The sequence below is a fragment of the Uloborus diversus genome, chromosome 4, assembly GCF_026930045.1.
Source record: "Uloborus diversus isolate 005 chromosome 4, Udiv.v.3.1, whole genome shotgun sequence".
Classification (NCBI taxonomy): Eukaryota; Metazoa; Arthropoda; class Arachnida; order Araneae; family Uloboridae; genus Uloborus; species Uloborus diversus.
In genome coordinates, this window is record NC_072734.1 from 161,157,829 (window position 1) to 161,163,828 (window position 6,000).

A 6,000-nucleotide genomic window follows, 5' to 3' on the forward strand; every position below is an offset into this window, starting at 1 on the left:
TTTACAAAAAAAAAAAAAAAACTTGCACTTGCGGACCGTTAAAAACACATGAATGTTTTTTACAGGTCAGTGAGATTTTTTACTTTTTTTCTTTTTTGCAAAAAAGAAAGGTTGGACTGGAGGACCGTTAAATACTTGTGAATAAATTTTACGAACGACAGGTTTTTTTTTCCTTTTTTACGAAACATAGCAATTATAAAGAAGGAATTAATAAGTATATAAATAACACTTTACTTGGTGTTAAAGAACTGTTATAAAAATATTTGTTAAGAATAAGATAAGTTGTTATTGCAATAATAATACAAAAGTAATAAACAATTTTGAAAAATCATGGAAAAGTACAAAAATTAATCACAAAATTCACGCAAAAGATCTCGTACAGAACGAATTTTTGAAAATGTAATTGGGCTTACGTATTCATTCACTGCTCCGTGCACGCGAGTCGCGTCGACAGGTTTTTTTCCCTACATTGACAGTACTCTGATTGAAAAACAACTTTTACAGATTTTATTTCTTCAGAACTTGAGTATAAAAGGTGTTTGGTGATAGAATTGATATGATCTTACTATCCAAATTTTTCCAATTTTCTTCAGTCACTTTTTATTTTGGTGCTAGTTACGAAATGGGTTTTTTTTGTTTAAAATCATTCTCGCATTTGAAGGAAGCAATCATTATTTCAAAACATCCATGCATTCATGAGCAGTAGAGTGGAGCGAATTTTTTTTTTTTTTTTTTTTTTGCGAGTTGCTATAGTGCAGAAAAGTTGCGACTGGAGAAGACTTAAAAAACAAAATACAAAAAAAAAAAAAAAAATGAAATTGGATAATTTCTTCCGATTGCGCAACAAGCCTAAAAATTCGGAAAAATGAAAAATTTTATGTTTTTTTACGGATTTTTAAAAAATTTTGTGTCGATGTTTTTTTTAAAAAAATGTTCTAAGACGAAAAAACTGCGATTGGTTAAGCCATGAGAAATTGAAAAGAAATGTTGAAATCGAATAATACTTTCTAGTTCAGGAACTGGCCTAAAATCGAATAAATTGAGAATTTCAGTTTTTCTCTGAGATTTAAAAAAATGGTCTAACTTTTTTTTTTCGTTTTTTTAAACAGGAATATAGGGAAAACAGTTATAAAAAGCACTATATTCTACATAAACATTAATTTATTTCCTGATTATGAAGCTATATTCTAACCATGCAAAACTCTCATTCTTTGCAGTAAAATTAGCCATTTTAAGATAATAAAAGATTATAAAATATTTAGCAAAATTTCTACCATCCAGAACACAAGTCTTACTGTTTTAAGTGTGACTTGCTGAATCTAATTAATCAGATTTTTTGGAAAACTCGGACATAATTGATCTGGATTTCAATGTTTCTCTTATGTTAGCCATCTCTTGATTTTCATTCGCACACTTTAAACGAAGTCACGTGTCTTCTCCAAACTCCGGATCAGACAAAGACATAGTGAATAGCAGTGTTTCATATCTAAATGAACAACGAATTTCACTAAAATACTTAGACATCATAAGTTATAGTGGTACTAAAATTTATAACAGGTGAAAAGTGGCGCGTTTCGTCAATTCGAAATTTATGACGGACGACCATTGCAACGGGCTATTTATTGATTCCATTTCATCAAATTGTCTTTTCATCACTTTTTCCGCATTTGAATTGTGAAACAACAGGTTCAAGGTTATTTTCTGGACCAATAGGAGAATGTCTCAGGAGTTGTGAAAAACTGCCGGTAATAGATTTTCAAGTAATTGACTGTACAAGGTACAACTATAGAAGTAAACAGAAAATGCTTGAGTAAAAATCAAATGTATCTTTTGGATATATCTCAAGCAATAAAGATTTTCAACTGTCCAATTGATTGGTCAAATCTTAAACCTCGGCCCACTCTCACATTCCAGATGGATCATTTGTGCAAATAGACTAACGTAAATGTAACGATCCCTTCAGCTGCGTTAAAACACTTTGTTACTTTTATCTTGAAATGTTACATGCTAGTCTGATTTGAAATATGAACTTCAAAAACTTTACGAACGGTCCCATTCATGTTTACAAAACAATTTAAACGTGTGGATACTTGCCTGAGAACCTGAAACAAGTTGTTTTACTCTGTCATTGAAAGAAACTCTTTCTTTGTGCGTCCCGAAAACATATTGATAGCCATGATTTTTGATGAAAGGTGGCACGAATGAGAATTAGAGTTTTCAAAAGCCAGAGTGCCCGTTTCTAAAAGCAAAAACATCAGAAACTTTGTTATTCCATCCCTAAATTTCGAAGCCACTGATTACACAGAGATTATTGCTTGGAGCACGACTATGTTATCTTCACCACTTTTTCTTCGAAAATTAATAACGAAGACTGTAAATATTTTATCAAAACAGGTACTACACCAGACTTGGATGTAAAATTATTCCCCTGCCATTAGGCAAGCCGTCGAAAGATGATGCGTGAAGACGGAGGCTTTGCTTAAAGTTTGTGAATTAAAACCAAAAGATGGCTACTAAGAGAAACATTGAAATCTAGATCAATTTCTACCCAAGTTTCCAAAAAATTTGATCGTAAATTAGGTTCAACATATCACTCAAAAAATAAGACTTGTGTACTGGAAGGTAGAAATTTTGCCAAATATTTTATAACCTTGTATTATTTTAAAATGGCTAATTACTGTAAAAAATGGGACTTATATATAGAGTGCTTTTTAAAAGGGTTTTCCCTATATTACTGAGGGAAAAAACGAAAAAAAATCATTTTTTTAAATCTCAAAGAAAAGCTGAAATTCTCTCAATTTTTTCGATTTTTTAGGCTTGTTCCTGAATTAAAAGGCATTATTCAAATTCAACATTTCTTTTCAATTTCTGAAGGTTTCACCAATCGCAACTTTTCCGTCTTAGAACATTGAAGAAAAAAACATTGACGCAATTTTGTTAAAAAATCCGTAAAAAAACGAAGTTTTCCAATTTTCCGAATTTTTCGGCTCGTTGCGCGATCGGAAGATATTATCGGATTTCAAATTTTTTGTTTTTGTTTTTTAAGTCTTCACCAAACGCAACTTTTCCGCACTATAGCAACTCGCGAAAAAAAATTTCGTTTTTTCGCTCCACCCTAATTTATTGTACACTAAACTATTATAGTGCAGCAACGGTAAGTTGTTTTTTCTGCACCGATATAGCGCTAGCAGAAAAACAACTTTTACAGAATTATTTTAGTCGACTTTATATCCAAGGGGTTTCGCAACAAAATTGATCGTACTTTCTTAATTTTTCTTATTTTCTCTAGCTAGTGTTTATTTTGGTGATACAGCCAAACTCGCTTTACGAGCGTGAAGAGACCGCGATATTGGCTCATTTTAGCGGAGTGCTCATAAAAGAGAGTTTGAAGAAACTAAAAAATTCACCCATATGTTCTTTGTTTTTCATTTTTTAACTCCGACACACAAAGGAAGGGGGTTGTTTAACGTGTCTGTGTGTGTGTGTCTGTGGCACTCTAGCGCCTAAATGGGTGGACCGATTTAAAAAAAAAAAAAAGCTCGAAAGGAGAGTTGATCGAGAGTGTTCTTAGCAAGGTTTCTTCTTCGGATGACATTAACTAACGAAGATATTAATTGTAAACCTCTTTCAGGTTTTTTACGATTTTTGCAGCGAAAACATAATATTTAAAATTTTTAAAATTTAGTACAAAAATAAAGAGCATTTTTTCTGCGTCTGATAGAATGTGTTTGGAACTTCCATGTTTCATAGAATTCGAACTATAACATTTTTTAAAGCAGATTTTAAATACAGCTAAGCCTTTAATCAAGCGATTATAACCGAATTCATTGTTGGCCGACAAGGAAATTAAAAGCAATGGTTTAAAATTTTTATCTGTTGCCAGTTTCCACGTGTTAACAAATAAAATACTTGAAATTGATTTTGAATAGTATAAGGATTTTCCATTTTGCGACTCAGTCGGGGTTTTTTTAAATTTTTAATATACAGTATCGAAGAAGTTGGTTAATTTGCTTTAAACTTTCTTTTTTTGAGCAATCACGATTGCTTATTGCTTTTATTTGACTGTTTTTGGCGTGCTATCATTTTTCCCACCGGCGCGGCGCCACCCTCTGCCAGCACCACCCGTCGCGGCGGCCGGCCTCACGATGCTGCTCCTCTAGCGAAAACCGTCTCCAGGTTGCCTCCATATCCTACACACACACGCATACATACACGCACCAACACACACACAAACACATACACACACATACCCCTACACACATACACAAACACATACACACACGCATGCATACAGACACCTACACATACACACAAATACACACAACTGCCCACACATTCATGCCTGCACACAGACACAAACACATATGCTTACACACACACAAACACTCATACACACAACTACCCACACACTCATGACTGCACACAGACACAAACACACATGCCTACACACATACACATCCCCCCCCCCACACACACATACAAACACACACTCGTGATTGCGAAAAACATAATTTGAATTCAAAATGACAAAATTCAAATTAATTTTTCTTTTTTTTTCTCTCTCTCTCTCTCTTCCTTGTGTTTAGGATTTATGACTCACCACTACCTTTCTATTGACTTCGGGATGTTAAAGGGATTTTTTCAAGAAAGGATTATCCAGAGCTAGCTAAATGGCTTCAATAGAAATTTTAATTAGTATTGCTCACTATATCCGGGGTTTGGTCGTTAAAAGCGGGCTACGCCTCCATAGACTTAACATTGTACCAACCAAACATTTCTGAATTGCTCGTTATTTCCGAGTTCTCGTTAAATCAGGGCCGGTTTTAAGTGAGTTTGACTGTAATAGCACAATATGAATTGCTTTCTCAGTTTGGAACTACTTCTTCATTTAAAGAAACAGTTGTTTTTTCAAAACTTCCATACATTCATCAACATCTTTGATTGTTTAATTCATGAAAATGTTTGGGATACAATTGGAGACATCACGCTTGTAATGATACTTTTGTGCATTAAATTAAACTTTATTAAAGTTGTAAAATTTTGGAACTTATTCTTTGAAAATTTTTGTTTGTAGCAAAATGGAAAACTTGAAAATGTCCATGAATGACCTTTTTTCTAAATCACTTTTCTTATTAAAACTTGTGTGTTTTACTACTAAAAGATTTTAAAAAGTACAAATTGCTCTTTATTTCTTGCCTGTGACACTCGTACTGCCCAGTTTCTTAAGGGGTCTAAGGTCTCTTAACCTTCAAAATTTTAAATTTTCTTGAAAAAATATTTTATGCATAATTTAGTTCTGAACCATTTGATACCTTATTTATTACCGTACGCAAAAAACTTTTCAAGTTATCGTGAAAATGCGTAAACTTTCCCCATACAGATTTATGTTTTCAGCAGTTGTTTAAGCCTCTTTTTCTCAAGTGCCGATTTCTCGTTTTGCGCGCATGATATCTTCGAAAGTTTCTTATGTATTTCCGTAAAACTTTTCATGCGTGTTTGTCTGGCTTATTTTTATGATCTGAACCTAAATTTTAACTAAAAATAAAAGTTAATATTAAAAAACAAAAATATTTTCCCCAAAATTTTGGAAAATTTTGACATTAACTTATAAAAATTTCAAAAAAGAATTAAATCATTTTAAAAAAACAAATAAATTTAGGTACAGATCATAAAAATAAACCGGAAAAGCATGCACAAAAAGTTTTACGGAAATATATGAGAAACATTTTGAGATATCATGCGCGCAAAATGAGAAACCCGAGAAAACGCAATCTGAGAAAAAGAGGCTTAAACAGCTGCTGTTAACATAAAACTCTATGGGGAAAGTATACGCATTTTCACGATAACTTGAAAAGTTTTTGCGTATGGTAATAAATAATGTATCAAATTGTTCAGAATTAAATTATGCATAACATATACTTTTTCCAGAAAATTGAAAATTTTGAAGGTTAAGAGACCTTAGACTCCTTAATTATAAGAGGAAATGTTAAAGGTACGGCT